The following is an 18,383-nucleotide window of genomic DNA, read 5'->3' as shown; positions in this document are numbered from 1 at the left end:
CTCACAATCATCTGAATAAAGTACACCTACAAAAACACACAAATTCAAACATACACCAAAACACATTCATTTTCAACACAAATTATTGGGCAAAAAAAAAAATATATTGATGCACTGCATCATATATTACTGGACATTTATATTTTGTTTAATTTGTTACATTTGAGAATAAAAATGTTTATTTTCACAAAGTTTGTCCTGACATTTTTTAAATAAAAGTCACTGATTGATGTCAATGTTATTAATGAAAATGTGAGTTACATGAACTTTATTTCATTTAGGACAGTGAAGAAAACAGGTTTTATTTTTGACATATTCTTATAGTGCATGTATTAGTGATGAACACTTGTAATGGTCATGTTAATTTCGGTGCAGGCATTCGTCATGAACATGGATACTTACACCAAAGTTAGACATGTTCATATTTTTGAACTTGTGAACGCAGGTGTGTTTATTTAAAATTGATAAGTGTTAATTATAAACACATATGATTTACACATGAAAACAAACGACTTTTGAGTTCAATGAAATCAAATGATATATGAAAAATGCACTTTACAAGGGGAAATGTGACATTAATACATCGATTACATGTTTAACTTTTAAAGGTTACATTGGATGTACATTTCATGTAATTCTCTTGTTGCATTTTGGAGTGCAATGACTACATTACATTGGATTTATGTAGTTACAATAATGTGTACTGTTTATGTATCCGATATGGCAGTTCAGGGAAAATGATGAAACACATCTTTATGGGCACATTTCAAATTAGGGATTAATGTGACTTTTTGTGCAGGTGTCTGTTAGCATGTAGGCAGTTAGGGCCGTATTTATACTCTGGTTGCGCCGAATTTGCGTAGTATTTTTCGACGCAAATTCGACGCTAAACTAACGCAAACTAACGCCATATTTATACTATGGCGTTAGACGCTTCGGGCGCCAAAGTGCCCGGAGTGTGCGTCATTTTTTAGCGTGAACCCCTTCCTTGCGTTAATGATATGCAAGGGAGGCGTTCCCGTCTTAAAAAATGACTCCCAGGCCTTTACGTGGTATTTATACTCCCGGGCAAAAATGACGCCCGGGAGTGGGCGTGGACAAAAACGGCGCATTTGCGCCGCTTTTTAACGCCTGGGTCAGGCATGGCGTTAAGGGACAAGTGGGCTCAAAATGAGCCCAGAGTGCCCTCCCCTGCCCCCAGGGACCCCCCCTGCCACCCTTGCCCACCCCAGGAGGACACCCAAGGACGGAGGGACCCATCCCATGGACATTAAGGTAAGTTCAGGTAAGTATTATTTTTTTTTTTTTGTGGCATAGGGGGGCCTGATTTGTGCCCCCCTACATGCCACTATGCCCAATGACCATGCCCAGGGGACAGAAGTCCCCTGGGCATGGCCATTGGGCAAGGGGGCATGACTCCTATCTTTACAATGATAGGAGTCATGTTGATGGGGGATGGGCGTCGTTAAAAAATGGCGCAAGTCGGGTTAAGACGATTTTTTTGCCTCAACCTGACTTGCCCCATTTTAAGACGCCCATACGCCATTTTCCCCCTACGCCGGCGCTGTCTGGTGTACGTGGTTTTTTTCCACGCACACCAGGCAGCGCCGGTCTGGTAGCGCCGGCTAACGCCATTCAATAAATACGGCGCCCGCATGGCGCTTCAGAATGGCGTTAGACGGCGCTAAATTTTTTGACGCTAAACTGCGTTAGCGCAGTTTTGCGTCAAAAAGTATAAATATGGCCCTTAGTACCAAATTGGTATATGTCCATAATAAATAGAGGTATGTTTCTTTAAGTGTCTTACAATGACACATCACACACACATACGCATTGCACATTATTTTACTATTGCTTGCAAGTATTTTCAAACATGCACAAGAGCATAGCTAATGTACAAAGACAATTTCAATGGCAACAAGTAATACAGTCACCAACCTTTAGTTCCAGCCACAACATGTTTGGTTTGTGTCAGGATCCAATATCAGCATCAAAGGCAGGACTTGTCCAATCCGGACCATGGTGGCAAGGGATGTGAAAAAGAGAGAAAAAGATAAGTTTAGAGCTTATATCCCTTCCAATTTACCAACTCAGGTGTGGAGGTTTAGCAGCCACAGTTACGTTGGTGGGAAGGTACATCGTGATTGTCCCAGTGGTAAAACTGGCTGTGGTCTTGCCACCAGGCGCTTTTGAATATGGCACCGTCGATGATGGTGTAAAAGTGTGAGGTGACGGAGGTTCACCAACAGACTTTAGTCTATGGGCCCACCAGCATCTAAACAGAGTGTGTGGACCTCCTAGTCGGCGGATTGACGTCCGACAGAAAAACTGCTGCAGGACCAATTCTGCCAAGGTCTAAATCAGGCCCTAAAACGTCCAGCGACTACCAGACTTCTGCAACTTGGTCAGATACACCTTCAGGCTTGCCCCATTATGACAAAATCAGAAAGTCAAGTTTTTGATTGGGATAAACCCACTTGGTGATCTGACATGCGTTCCATAATGGTCAACCTGAAATTGGTCTGGTCCTAGGCCCTAGTCTACCACTTGCATACACCATCATTGGCCCTTAGTGCTTTTTGGTGCTATTTTTACTTAAAGTTGTAAACATTCATATCTCTGGTTCCATTAATTGGGTTTTTTAATGCCATTTGTTTTTTTGGAATGTACTGAATAGTTTTAATTCCATTTGGTATTTTTATTGTTTAGCATCTTTATTACTGTTTTGAAACTGTATAAATATTACACATATTGCGTTACTGAAAGCCTGTCTGCTCAGTTCCATAGCTACAAGGGGGGTAAGCTAAAATAAAGTTATTGACTTTTGAGGATCAACTTGACAAGTAAGTAGTATTTTTCCTTGAGGTAGCTGACTGCACACTCCTGCTTCTTACGCCCAGTGATTTGGGCTGCCCAGGTGTTGCTCATTGTCCCAATACTCTGTAAAGATATTTGTGTTTCAGCAATTTCCTACACTGATGACAGTCAATTCATAGTCTGTGTAATAAAGTGCATTATTAGTTGGGGTGTTAGTGAGTCCAGCGCAAGTAATACATCCAAAAACATCCACAAACATTTGGTTAAGGCAAAGTTTTCAGTAATTTAAACCTTAGCTAACCCACTGGTAGCTATGGCATAGAGTAGACGGACTGAAATTAAGAATAATGTGCAAAGCATTTAAAAATACCAAAACAAACAGTTGAAAAGTCAAGAACACAACACAATAAAAACCATTTCAGAAAGAAAAAAAGAGTAAAATGTAATTAACAAACTTACATCAAATGACAAAAAAGAGGAACAAGAAATTTGAATTTTAGAAGATTCAAGGTACAAAGCATCTAAAACATTTACAGCTAGCCACAATGGAGCAACGGTCAGAAATCCCAAACAAGTATGTCCCTGTCTATAATTTCTCATTAGGAAATTTAATTCAAATTCCTCCAGCGGACAAGGTTGCAGTCTGTATTGCAAGACGCCCTCTTCAAGTCACAAAGCCAGAGAATGAGGTCCAGCTGAAACCATTGGTTTTGGCAGGGAAATATCAGAGAGAGAAAAGGTCAAATGTTGTACTTAGGGAGGTCCTCTTGTCAGCTCAATTCTTTTCGTACCTTCACTTTGTCAAAATCTTTACATTCTGACGTAATCTATTTTTAAGAGCTAAAAAACCTTCAGTGGCCAAGGCTGCAGGCTGTATCTCACAAGAGATTCCACAAGGTCAATACCTTATTGCTGAGGGTCTGCTGGAATTTGCTCCTGTGATGAAAATTCAAGCAGAAGAACCCATTTTCTTTAGCACTACAAATTCACTCTTTGGCTGGTTTGCCTCAAGTGGGTCCGGTCCTTCAGCAGCTATAAACTCAAAAAATCTCAACATTTTCAGAATGTGAGGAGAATTTCAATTAGAAACATTGTAGGATCCCAGGACCTCAGGGGCTGCACATAAGGGGGTTGAGACATACTCCAGAAAAGGCCACCAGCAGTGTCCAGTCATGGTGCAAGTGGGTGTGCAACCGGTCAGGTGGGCACTTCAAGAGGAAGACTTTTACAACTTTTTGTGCTCCTGTAGCCACAGAGGAGGTCAGCCAATTGACTCCAGAAATTCACCTCTTTATCCTGCAAACATCAGGGAACAGGTGCATCCTTTCAAGACTCCTTTCAGATCTCAATGGCAGGTGCAGTCTTTCTTCTTTTCTTCCATGGGCCCAGTCAGAGTCCAGATGAGGGTTCCATTGGATGCCACATTTATGGTTGGCATTACTTGTGAGTGGGGGTGATTATTCATCCTCCCTAACCAATGCAGTGATGGTTTTCTAGTGTAGCTACAATTCAAAATATAGAAACCCTTCCTCCCCTGTACAGACCCTGTGTGCCCTCCCCTGGGTGAGCCTAGGGAAAAGAGCAGTCCACTCTTCTATGCTCACTCAAAACTGGTTTTGGGGGTATCTCTCCTCCCGCTGGGTTTGATCCCAGCCTGGATGAGATAAAAAAAGTTGAATTTCCTTTGATCGCACCTTACATAAACATTTGACAGTGTTGTGAGGTTATTTTAGTGAGCCTTTACGGGTACATTATTTTAGCAATAGGCCTGCCACTTGTGCCCCTTAGCCTAATAATAATTCATTTTAATTTCTGAACAGATGCTTCATTCTGCAATGATGTTTTATTTTCCTTTATCGCATACACTTTTAGCCTAGGAACTGTTTTCATTCTTTTTAGTAGGACATTCTCATTCTGTACCCTGCTCAAGGCTGTACTTGATTTTGAAGTCAGTACAAGGTAGGAACACTGCAATCTTTGCCACTTCACAAGAAACATTTGTGCTCTTATGTTAGGACAGTTTTCTCTGAACACAAGCTGTTTTATTATAAAACATCCCTCTGTCCCCTATATGAGTTCCAGCCAAAACATTGCCGCTGCATGCTGTTGCTTCATTACAGCTGGCTACTGAGACTTGATGTCTTTTCCACCTACATGAGAAAGGACTCTCAGTAGACCAACAACCCTCTTCTCTACTACCATAATCAGGAATCGGGGATGGTGTCTTTCCAGGGAACATGAAGGGCAGATCAGGGCTAACACTGCTGTGCTCTAGTAGTACATTAGTGGCATAGGTACATTGCAGTCCATGCTATTTTATCTTGAACGCAGTTGATTAAAAAAACACATTGAATCAATTTCCACTTTTGTCTGCCTTTGCATGTGTGAGACAGATGTAGCTGAGAGCAAAGGCTGAGATCTGTTGCACCACGATTTCCCTGAGAATTCAGAATGTCATGCGCACAGCTGTCACAAATCACCACCACTTTAAGGTGCTGGTGAGGTACTCCAAGCTGGCTGGAAAGGTTAGTCCGACAGTTGTCACACAGTGTGGAATTTGACTCAGCTCCTCACAACCTGGTGGTTCTGCTACCCGAATCCAGCAGTCTCATTAATATAATGAGAGCCAACACGACAACAGTGCATGACCCTTTACAATGTAATGGAGTTTCTGGATCCACCCTAGCTTTCCTGCCAGGAAAAATAAAACTCCTCCTCACATCTGGGCCATTGACACTGCTCTGTGAGCAGATTTTACACCTCATTGGGACGTAGTTTAGGCTGGGCAGTTGCTGCAAAGTTGATTCAAATTAGCCTTTTGAAGCTTGTGGCAGGTAAAATATAACTTTCTAAATGTTAGTTTTCCTAAATATTTATTAAACTGTAAGTTCACTATTAGATTAGATTTTAATGAATATTAAAAATAGTGTTCAAATAATTTTTCTAGCTTGTCCCAAACTCACAATGGTAGAATAATATTGTATTATGTACTCTTTTATTATCATATAACACTCAGAGCCTTCCAAAGTGATAATAGCTTTAGGGGGCCTTGTCACTGTTTCGACATGCCAACTAGACTTTGGCAAAATATAAATTACAGCAGCGTACAATTACACCATTATGCCACTTTGTGTAACTATGTGCCATTCACTGAAATAATTCATGTCTGAACACCAGGACATTAAAACATGATTGGATGTTGTTCACATGCTTTTACTTTTTAAGGCACCCTTGCTCCAAGAATTGATGCAAGGATGTATTGCACTAAAATATATCATAAAATGATGGATTCACGTTTTGGCCAATTAAGCATAATTTGCTGAAAAGTTGTGTATTTACAGAACAATAAATTATCATACATTTTGCCCATTCTTTATGGGTATATTACGTTAATACATGTCTCAACTTTAAATACTGTCCATACTACCTTGTGGGCCACAATTCCTACCTGGAGTGATTTACCACTAGTGAAAAGAGAGGTCTTTCCTTGTAAAAAAAAAGGTTATTTTGACAGGTAGGACTGCAGGTATAAACTGTAGCTATCAGGCTACACTAATAATCCTGAAGACATATTTTCTTTAACATACAAATATATGCCACAAAAGTATTTTAGTTCACAGTTCACATTTAACTTTCCATAGCATTAGTGTACTTCTGCATAATATACTTCAGCTTTATATGAAAGTTATAGATGTCAATTTTACCATATTTTAGGGGTCAGAATACATGCACTGGGGCATGATTAGCAGTGTCCTGGTACACACAGTAAAAAAAACAGCAGCATCAGAACAAATAACATGGTAGCTATTGGAGGTTGGCCCTCTATGTAGTGTGCAAAACTAGGCACACTATGTAGGGGGTCCAAGCAACCACACGGTTTCCAGAGGTAAAAATTAGACAACCTAATGCCCCAATTTTTAAGGTAGCTGTTCGAGCAGTTAGGCTAATCCAGGAGATGTTCTAAGTATTTGCTGTACTCACAAATCCAATCATGCACCGCACAATCAATCAATCAATCAAACAATCACTACATTTGTAAAGCGCGCTACATACCCGCGAGGGTCCAAAGGCGCTGGGGAGAGGGGGTGCTACTGATCGAAGAGCCAGGTCTTGAGGAGTCTTCTGAAGGCCAGCAGGTCCTGGGTCTGTCGTAGGATGGTGGGGAGAGTGTTCCAGGTCTTGGCGGCGAGGTAGGAGAAGGATCTGCCGCCGGCAGTGGTTTTTCAGATGCGGGGGACTGTGGCGAGGGCGAGGTTGGCTGAGCGGAGGCTTCGGGTGGGGGTGTGGAAGCTGAGTCGGTTGTTGAGGTAGGTGGGTCCGGTGTTGTGCAGTGCTTTGTGTGCGTGGATCAGGAGCTTGAAGGTGATCCTTTTGTTGACGGGGAGCCAGTGCAGGCCTCTCAGGTGGAGTGTGATGTGGCTGCGGCGGGGGACATCGAGGATGAGTTGGTCCGAGGCGCTCTGGATGCGTTGGAGTCGTCTCAGGAGCTTGTTTGTAATTCCAGAGTAGAGGGCATTCCCGTAGTCGAGTCTGTTGGTGATGAGGGCCTGGGTAACGTTTTTTCTCGTGTCGAGGGGGATCCATTTGAAGATCCTGTGGAGCATACGGAGGGTGTTGAAGCAGGACGCGGAGACGGTGTTGACTTGCCTGGTCATGGAGAGAGTGGAGTCGAGGATGACCCCCAGGTTGCGTGCGTGGTCTGTGGGTTCTGTGGCTGTGCCTAGTGACGGGGGCCACCAAGAGTCGTCCCAGGCTGATGGGGTGGGTCCGAGAATGAGGACCTCCGTCTTGTCTGAGTTCAGCTTCAGTCTGCTGTCCTTCATCCAGTCGGCTACGGCCTTCATTCCTCGGTGGAGGTTAGCTTTGGCGGTGTGGGGATCTTCGGTGAGGGATATGATCAGCTGGGTGTCGTCGGCGTAGGAGATGATGTTGAGGTTGTGTTGTCGTGCGACGTGGGCGAGGGGGGCCATGTAGATATTGAACAGTGTCGGGCTGAGGGAGGATCCCTGTGGGACGCCGCAGATGATCTCGGTGGTTTTGGAGCGGAAGGGTGGGAGGTGGACGCTCTGGGTTCTGCCGGAGAGGAAAGATGTGGTCCAGGCCAGGGCGTTCTCTTAGATACCGGCGTCATGGAGGCGTGCTGATAGGGTGCGGTGGCAGACCGTGTCAAAGGCTGCTGATAGGTCCAGGAGGATGAGGGCAGCTGTTTCTCCTTTGTCCATCAGGGTCCGGATGTCGTCAGTGGCGGCGATGAGGGCGGTCTCGGTGCTGTGGTTACTGCGAAAACCGGATTGGGAAGGGTCCAGGATGTTGTTGACTTCGAGGTAGTGGGTCAGCTGTTTGTTGACAATCTTCTCTGTCACTTTTGCCGGGAAAGGGAGCAGGGAGATGGGCCGGACGTTCTTGAGGTCCTTGGGGTCCGCCTTGGGCTTCTTCAGAAGGGCGTTGATCTCGGCGTGCTTCCAGCTTTCTGGGAAGGTTGCTGTCTCGAAGGAACAGTTGATTGTTTTCCGGAGGTGGGGCGCGATGGCTGCGCTGGCTTTGTTGAAGACGTGGTGAGGGCAGTGGTCCGAGGGGGATCCGGAGTGGATGGAGTTCATGGTTTTGATGGTGTTTTCGGCACTGACGCTGGACCAGACGGTCAGGCCACTGGTGCGAGTGGTAGTAGCAGGGGTGGTGGACTCAGTGGTGGGTGCGGGGGGGGTCGGGGTTGAAGCTGTCGTGGATGTCGGTGACCTTGCGATGGAACAAGGTGGCCAGGGAGTCGCACAGGTCTTGAGATGGCGGGATGACGTTGGTGATGGAGCTGGGGTTGGAGAGTTCTTTCACGATGCTGAAGAGCTCTTTGGTGTTGTGTGTCTTCTTGGCGGTCCTGATGAGTTGGTGATGTCTGCGGGTGGCGCTCTTGAGGGCTGTGTGGTTGTCTGGTGTTCGGTCTTGGAGCCATTTCTTCTCCAGCTTCTGACAGGTGTGCTTGGAGATCCGGAGGTCCTCGGTGAACCAGGCGGATTTCTTGTTGGTGTGGTTGGTTGTAAAGGTCTTGAGAGGGGCGAGGGTTTTGGCGCAGTCGTTGATCCACTGTGTGAGGTTGGTCGCGGCGGTGTCTGGGTCGGTGGGGTCGGTGGGTGGTCTCAGGGTGAGGGCGGTAGTCAGTTGGTCCTCGGTGACCTTGCCCCAGCAGCGGCGTGGTAGCTGTTGGGTGCGGTGGGTTTTCTGAAGGTGAAGTGGATGCATCTGTGGTCGGTCCAGTGTGGTTCGGTTGTGTGGTTGAAGGAGACGTGGGGGTTTGAGGAGAAGATGGGGTCGAGCGTGTGTCCAGCGGCGTGAGTGGGTGTCGTTACGAGCTGTTTGAGTCCGAGGTTGGCGAGGTTGTCGATCAGGGTGGTGGACTTGGCGTTGTTGTTGTTCTCGAGGTGGAAGTTCAGGTCCCCGAGGAGGATGTAGTCCGTGGAAGCAAGGGCGTGGGTGCTGATGAGGTCGGCGATGGTGTCACTGAACTGTGGGCGGGGTCCGGGAGGTCTGTAGATGAGAGTTCCTCTGAGGGTGGTGTTGGGGTCAGTGTGGATCTGGAAGTGCATGTGCTCGGCGGTGGTGAGGGTGTCATCGGTGTTCGTTGAGATTTTGATAGAGTCTTTGTGGATGATGGCGATTCCTCCTCCCACTCCGTTGGTGCGGTCTCTGCAGGAGATCTTGTAGCCCTGTGGGATGGCTATAGCGATGTCTGGTGCTGAGGTGGCGTTCAGCCAGGTCTCTCTCAGGAAGGCGATGTCGGGGGCGGTGGAGTCTAGGAGGTCCCAAAGTTCGATGGCGTGCTTGCGAGCGGAGCGGGTGTTGAGGAGGATGCAGCGGAGGTGGTTGGGTTCTCTGGCTGGTGGTGTGGAGGGTTGGATGCTGGTGAATCTGCAGTTCCGGCAGGTGAAAGGCCCCTGGGTGCGTTTCGGGGTGGCCCGGTAGCAGGGGTGGTCTCGTCTGGTGTTGAGTGAGTGGAGGGTGCTTGCGTCGTAGTGCAGTCTGGCGTTGCGGGGGGTGCGGGTCCCAGGGGTTCTGGTGCTGGGTGCGGTCCAGGTGTGGACGGGCTTGCCTTAGGCGCGCCCGCTGCGCGGCCTCCATAAGAGGGCAGAGGGAGGGAGGAGCAGCTGGGAGTTGGGAGCGGGCGGCCAATGGGAGTGAAGGGGGCAGGGCAGCAGGGGCTCAGCAGCAAGGGAAAAACCCGGGGAAAAAACGGCGGGAAAAGACGGCGGGAGAGGGACAACAGAGCACAGGGGTACAGAAAGCAAAACACAGAGGCACAGAATGAAAAAACGAAGTGGCACAGAAGGCAAGCGCAGGGGTAAAGAAAAAAGGGAGCGAGTAGTCAGGCGGCAAAAGCGGCAACGGAGGTTCAACCCACAGGGGGCTGCGTGGCAGATGGGGGGAGCGACCTGCCTGGTGACACACTCAATGAATAACTCAAGACCAGATTTTATAAAAATACTTCTGACTTTTATATACATTTTAGAACCAAGATCTTTAGAATATGTTAAGCACTTTTTGAGTTATGTCTTTTCAAAGTTTTGATACAGTTAGTCTTTCTGTGTGTAATTACGCACCATTGAACTCAATGCACAGTCACCTTTAAAAATGCACTTAAATTCAGACAGTTGAGTTACCAGTCTCTTCTTTTTCAGGAAGGTCGCAGCAGTTGATGGGCACATTGTGAGCCCAGGCTGCTCCCGGTTGGAGAGTCTTATGGCACAGGGTCACCTGGAGGGGCCACTTGGAAAAAGAGCTGGTTTTCAGATTTAAAGATGGTGCCTGGGGGTCCCCTTGGGCTGTTGAAGTTTGAAGGGGTTGTGGACCTGTGGAACATAGCTTGTTCCTCGCTGCAGGGCTTAGGGGGGGCCGGATGCAGGGCGAGGTGGAGAGCCAGGAGCTGTGCGCAATGGAGTCCTTTGGAGCTGGCGGTGAGTCTCTTTGAGGGCTGCTTACAGGACAATGTGGGCACTCTGGCAGGAGGTCCAAGGTATTCCTGAAGTCCCTTGACTGGGGTTTCCTCCTGATCATTTTTCATATCTGGGGGAGCTGGTTTTCTGGTTGTCTGATGTCAGTTGACCAGTACACAGGGTATTGGCGTAACTCGGCCACTGGAGAGCACAGTGCCACCAAGCTTGGCACACTTGTAGGTTGCATTCAGGCGGTTGTTGGTGTTTCACCAGGTCCAGCTGCAACTTCCGGTTATGGAGATATTAGCCAGTCACTGAAGTGATCCTCACTGGCTTGTTGGCTCTTGCTTGGTTTTTGAGTGGTGCCTCCACTCAGAAGGGAGATGTGGGGTGATTCTTGAAGCCTGGAGGTCCCCTGGGTTTCTTGGGGTTGGTCCAGTGTCCTGATTTCGGGTCCTGGGTGCAGCAGGCAGGGTTTGACGCCTTGTTGTGCAGCAGGTCCTAAGTTCTCTTGCTTTGGATCTTCTTTGGTGCTGGTCTTCTTTGTCTTGTCAAATCTGATTTCTTGTTCTAGGGGGGCCCAGAAAATATTGAATTTAGTGTACATTTTAGAGGGAACCTGGAAGTGTCCATGGGACGCTTACCCTTGGGTGGCTACAAACACTACAGTGACCATTTCCTGTGGGAAGGTTCAAGTCCTTAAACCTGATTGGCTATTTTCCTCCATTCCAAGATGGAGGAAACCGGATTTGAGGGCTGTTAGAAATGGGGTCTTTGGTTGGCAGTCAGGTTACCCCCCTGTCCAAGCAACGACCCTCACTCCAGTCAGGGTGAAAGAGAATCACCCTCAGCTAACCCCGCTCGAGCTTGACACGAGCAATAGGCTTAACTTCAGAGTGCTAGGTGTAAAGTATTTGAACCAACACACACAGTAACTTAATAGAAACACTACAAAATGACACAACATAGGTTTAGAAAAATAGAAAATATTTATCTAAACAAAACAAGACCAAAATGACAAAAATCCACAATACATAAGTCAAGTTATCAATTAAAAACCAAAAAGAGTCTTCATGTAATTGTAAACACAAAGCTAACGCTGTTAACGTGGATATGTACCTGGATGCATCAAAAATAACCCTGTACGGGCAAGTGTGTGTCAAAAACTGCTTGCGATGCGTCTACATCACGAGCGAGACTGCGTCGTTTTTCCTTCAGTCGAGTCGGCGTGCGCCGTTTCTTCTCTCCAAAAGAGAGCGATGCGTTGATTCGAACCGGACTCTTGGGTCAGGGCTGGCCTTGTGTCGTTTTTACACACCCAGCGATGTTTGCGTCGGAAATCCTGCCGCACGATGATCCGAAAACTACACAGCGCGGGTTGCGATCTCAAAAGCCTCTGTCACCGATGGTGCGCATCGTTTCTCCAGCCACGTGCGTCAATCTCTCAGTCACGTTGCAGGCAAGCATTGATTTTCAGCCACGAAGCCGGCGGCGCATCGATTGTTCAGCCGCGGATCGGAGTTGCGTTGATCTTTTCCCTGCACGGTGGTTGGTGCATGGATTTCTCATTCTTTGGCTGCCAGCTTCTCCTTTCTGGGTCCCAGGAACTGGATGGGCACTACTTGGCAGAGTAGGAGTCTCAGCAGAGGCTCCAGGTTCTGGCAGAGAGAAGTCTTTGCTGTCCCTGAGACTTCAAACAACAGGAAGCAAGCTCTAAATCAAGCCTTTGGAGAGTTCTTCAAAAGATGGAAGGCACAAAATGTCCAGTCTTTGTCCTCCTTCAGCACAGGCAGAAGCAGCAACTGCAGGATAGCTCCATAAAGCACAGTCACAGGCAGGGAAGCTCTTCTTCCTCAGCTCTTCTCCAGGCAGAGGTTCCTCTTGGTTTCCAGAAGTGTTCTGCAGTCTGTGGCTTTGGGTGCCCTTTTTATACCCATTTTGCCCTTTGAAGTAGGCATACTTCAAAGATAAGTCTCTCTTGTTTGTGAAATCCTGCCTTGCCCAGGGCAGACCCCAGACACCCACCAGGGGGTTGGAGACTGCACTGTGTGAGGGCAGTCACAGCCCTTTAAGGTGTGAGTGACCATTCCTCACCTCCCTCCTAGCACAGATAGCTCATCAGGAAATGCAGACTACACCCCAGCTCCCTTTGTGTCACTGTCTAGTGAGAGGTGCAACCAGCCCAACTGTCAAACTTACCCAGACAGGGAATCCAAAAACAGGCAGAGTCACAGAAATGGTTTAAGCCAGAAAATGCTCATGTTCTAAAAGGGGCATTTTCAAACACACAATCTTAAAATCAACTTTACTAAAAGATGTATTTTTAACTTGTGAACTCAGAGACCCCAAACTCCACATGTCTATCCGCTCCCAAAGGGAATCAACACTTTACTCATACTTAAAGGTAGCCCCGATGTTAACCTATGAGAGGGACAGGCCTTGCAACATTGAAAAACAGATTTAGCAGTATTTCTCTGTCAGGACATATGAAACACATTACTATATGTCCTACCTTAACCACACACTGCACCCTGCCCTTGGTGCTACCAAGGGCCTACCTTAGGGGTGCCTTATATGTAAGAAAAGGGAAGCTTTAGGCCTGGCAAGTGGGTACACTTGCCAAGTCAAATTTATAGTTTAAAACTGCACACACAGACACTGCAGTGGCAGGTCTGACCCATGTTTACAGAGCTACTAATGTGGGTAGCACACCCAGTCCTGCAGGCCCACTAGTAGCATTTGATTTAAGGGTCCTGTACACCTCTAGTGCACTGTACTAGGGACTTACTAGTAAATCAAATATGCCAATAATGGATGAACCAATTACACATTTTGTATAGGAGCACTTGCACTTTAGCACTGGTTAGCAGTAGTAAAGTGCCCAGAGTAACAAAAACAGCAAAAACAGAGTCCAGCACATATCAACAACCTGGGAAACAAAGGCAAAAAGTTAAGGGAGATCACGCCAAGGATGAAAAGTATAACACAGGCCCAGTTCGCAGACTACACCTTAGGGGTGATGCATGCTAGGTGAGGCCACAACTCCTACCCTTTAGGTGGTATCCCGCCTTTTCTCCCTTCAAGACTGGGGGTTTGGAAAGGGGGGAGGCCATCTTCTGCTAGCCGCAGGCCTGGGGATCGAGTTTCAAAGGCATTAACCTCATGAAGCACACTGCCAGGGCAGTGCACATTCCTGAAGGAGGGGTGTTAGCTCCTCCATCCAGGAAGGGCTTTGTTTTACAAACCAGAGAGTTATGGCTATCCCCCAGGTTTGTATATTGGCTGTCTGGATGTGGCAGACTGTCTGGAACCAGTCAGTAACCAAGCCAGGAAAGTTAGCTTTTGCCGGGGGCACTTCTAATGTGACCCCAGGGTACATTTTATAATAAATCCATTATCTGTACCAGTTGGGATTTATCATGCTGAGCTGTTTGATACCAAACAACCCAGGGTTCAGAGTAGCCATTATGTAGCAGGGACACTTGTGTTGACCAGTGTCCAGCACATACATTAAAATGGCTGCTCTATTCACTCACTATGTCCCGGGTTTGGCATGGACAGAGTGGGGGCATATTGCTCATGCAGCTCATGCACTACACCCTCTCATATAATATGGAGCACCCTTCCTTATGGCTGAAAGGCCTGCTAGAGTCGTGTCTGACCCATAGTAAATGCAGTGCTTGGTGAACAGGGCACACAGGTAGTGTGCCAAGTCGAGTTTGTGTGTTAGTTTTGCACCAGAACATTAAGCCTGCTATGGCAGTGCTGTGTGCATCTGGATGCATGGCCCTAGAGGTTGGCGCAATTAGTGCTGATGCCTTCAGGGGCCTACCCTTACTACTGCATGCCCAGGGTACCTAAGTACCTTTTACTAGGGACTTATAGTGGCAGCTAAAGGTGTTTCCAATTACCTTTAAAATGTTTTAGGGAAAGAACACTGGCACTTGGAATCTGGTTAGCAGGATTCCAGTGTACTCCAGTCCAAGTTGCATTCAGAAACCAGGCAAAACATTGGGGGGGGGGTACTGCAAAAAGGTGCCAGTTTCCCACAGTGGTGATCACACAAAAAGGGCACTTTCTCATACTCCAACTTGAGCAAAAAATATCCTCCTTCATAACCCCAGAACCAATCAGAACCCTTGAGGAAGTTCAAGCTAATATCAGATCCAATTTTCTTAAGAGAAGAAAGACTCCTACCTTTTGGAAAAAAAACATTCATAGATAATAATAATTAATTTGGTCCCTTCTCTCTGGTCCCTCATCTTAACCATTCAAAACAAGTTGGCACTATTTTCCCTCAATTAAATAGAATTGCCTTTTTAATTGCTTATGTCCTCTTACAAACCTTGCAAAGGTGTTTCTTTTGGAACCAATGTGTGACTATTCAGAAATCATTTTGGCTTGTGGGCTCTAAAATTGACTGTTGTACCTGTCTTTAGTTAGGGCTACAGGAAGATTAATTAAAAAAAGGTGCAGCTAAGTTAGAACATGATTGTGAGGAAAACATACAGCCTGAACAAAAAGTGCACTTCAGAAGAGAAACACCTTCACAAGTTGTGCTTTTGAAAACTACCTGGTGCATAAGATCTTCTACAATCAAGGTCATATTTCTCTGCAGAATCTGCCAGACATTACACCTATGAAAGATTGTGATCCCAATCCAACATTTTTCAAGGTTTCATTAATCAAATGCACTAGGGTTGGAGTAGGGCCATCATATTTTTTGGGGTCCAATCTTTGAAACAGTCTTCATTTTCAATTGCAAAATATTGAAGAACATTAATCTTTTATAAAGGCTTCTATTTTGCTAACTCTTTGAGAAGACTATTATTTAATGTGCCATTTTCATGTGAATAGCACCAATATGCTAGGTTGTGTGAACGTTCTCTCAATAAATTTCAGTCAAATCCAATCCACCTCAACAAGCTGGTGCTAGCCATACCTGCTGTACAAAGATGACTTCAGCATACCACGTAATGCTGCTAACAAAATGACAGTACTAGGAATGATCCAACAGCAGTGCTACAACATGTATTTGCTCCAAACTGTGTTTACTTCCTCGAATTTGGTGACTGGCCCACGAAACAGCTTTATACACTTCATTTCAATTCTATTCAATTAATGTTTTCCTTTATCATTTCAATTTTTTGTATTGTGCTTTTTTCTTTTATTTATGTGTTGGAAAATGGGTTATTGGTAAGGGCAGGTAGGTACCTACACCTAGCAACAAGCCACTATCCTCCACTTAGGTCCAGTTAGGTCTCAGTAAATTAACCCCAGCTCAACCCTTGGTAGCTTGGCAACGAGCGTCAAGGCTTAACTTAGGAGACAATGTGTAAAGCATTCAAATATCACAAAACAGTAATTAAATAAAACATGGGAAACAGTTTAAAAATCCAAAACCAATTTATAAAAATAGTTTATATTTGTATCTTTAAAATGACACAAAAACAAATAAAATCGGATAAGGGGAACCGGAGATATGAATTTTTAAAGAATTATTATTTTTCTAGCGCTTAGAAACAAAAAGCGCCAATCGGGTCATCTGGTTGCACCTCGACCGGGGCAAAGTCAAAGTTTCAGGCCGACCGCGATGGAGCCCTGCTCAGCTACAGGTCGCGGGAGGCCTCGGTTAAAAAGTTACCTTCTGACTTAGTCTTTATTTTGAAGATTTTCTTCAGCGGGACGAGCCTGCCAGTCCAATCCGACCTCCTGGAGCCCTTCTCCGGATACGCGATGCTGGATTCCTCAGTGGAGATTTTTACCTTCGGACTTAGTCGTTTTTTCGAGGTGAAAATCCTTCGACCGGGGTAAACCTGGATCTTGATCCGACGTCCATGGAGCCCTTCTCGGATACGATGGCTGGGAGGTCCCGGTCAACTTTTTACCTTCGGACTTAGTCTTTTTTCTGAGATTTTTCTTTACTGGAACGAACCACCAAGTCAGGCCGGGTCGCGGTTGAGGCAAGCCGGCTACAATTTCCGCGGCGGGTCGGTCCCTCTATGGAGCTTTTTTACAAAAATTCTCAAATCTTCTCCAAACTTCTGGGGCTTCACCCAGATGTTCTTTTAAGGTTCTTTTGGGGTCCACAGCTCACCCCAAGGGTCCAGAAGTTCTGCGATGGTCCTTGGGGGGTGCGGAATACAACTCCCAGAATGCACCTGGCGCAAACTCCTTTTTGGCCACTGGGCAGTGGTCAGCTGGTCGCTTTCTTCAGGAGTTGGTGCAGGGGACTCTGGTTAGCAATTTTTCACCTGTAGCAAACAGGGAGTCCCTCCTTGAACCAGTTGAAGCCAGGCAAAGTTCTTCTTGTGGTGAAGCCCAAGTGTGCAGCTGGTGCAGTCCTTCTGAGTGCAGGTTCCAGGTGCAGGCCAGGGGTCCAGCAGGGCAGTCCTTCTTCTCCTTTAGTTCTTCCTTGTTGGAATCTGATGGGGATCTGAGGTGTGGGTGCAGGTCTGCCAGTTTTATCCTTGCTCCTGGGTGAAAAGCAGGGGGGCCCTGGTTCTCCAATCAGGTACAGGGTCGTCCCCCTGTGATGACCACTTCCTGGGAAGTGTGGCAAAAATCCATCACAGAAGGCAACATTCTCTAAAAATCCAACATGGCTGAATCTGATTTTTGGAGGTTACATCTGGCTGAGCCCACCCACTGGTGTGGCTAAAAATCATAAACACACCCCTCTCCTGCCCTCTTCTCATCTAATCAAGGGGGCACCTAGTTGTCTGGATGTGGGGGTGTTGCTGGTTGCTCCAAATGTCCTTCTCTGCCTTTGAAGACCAGTTTGGCAGCCCTCCCCCTTCCTGCCTCACCATCTGCTGAGGGGAGATTCTCTCCCACAGGCACATTCCTTTGTGTGAAGCCAGGCCACTTCACACCTCATCAAGGCAGCTTGGCTAAGCTGCTACAGGCTGGCCAATCAGAGCACAGCAGCAAAAACAATGCAGGGCTGAAATTGGCAACTTTTTAGGTAAAGTCTAAAACTCTTTACCTGAACAAGTTATATTAAATCCCACAACTGGAAGTTGTGGGATTTATTACAACAATTAATTCAATACCAAATTCTTGGTATGCATCATTTAAGGAGACTTTAAAATTTAAAACAAAGTCTCCCCATTGTAGCCTATGAAGGCCATTTACTACAATGAGGGAAAAACGAATTTGGCTGTTTTTACCTCACCAGGGCTTATAAAACTATTTTTATAAAGTCCCTGCTTATAGTTACATGGCACCCAGCCCTAGGGGCACATAGGGCACACCTTAGGGGTGACTTATATGTAAAAATAAGGTAGTTTAAGACTTTGGAACTACTTTTAATTCCAAAGGCGAATTTGCATATAACTTTAATTTAAAAGCAGCCAGCAAGGCAGGCCTGCCTTTAAAATGACACTGGGCACCTCAGCAGTGCACCTATGGGTGCACCACCTATGCTGTGGTCCCTAAACCTACATGCCCTACCATATACTTGGGACATATAGGTAGGTTAACTTAGCCAATTATAATTAGCCTAATTTGCATATCCATTTTACACAGAGCACAGGCCCTGGGACTGGTTAGCAGTACCCAGGGCACCATCAGAGTCAGGAAAACACCAGCAAAAAGTGGAAAATGGGGGCAAAAAGTTAGGGGGCCTCTGCAATCAGCCCT

Source organism: Pleurodeles waltl, chromosome 4_2, assembly GCF_031143425.1.
Source record: "Pleurodeles waltl isolate 20211129_DDA chromosome 4_2, aPleWal1.hap1.20221129, whole genome shotgun sequence".
Lineage (NCBI taxonomy): Eukaryota > Metazoa > Chordata > Amphibia > Caudata > Salamandridae > Pleurodeles > Pleurodeles waltl.
Note: the sequence above shows the minus strand (reverse complement) of the source record.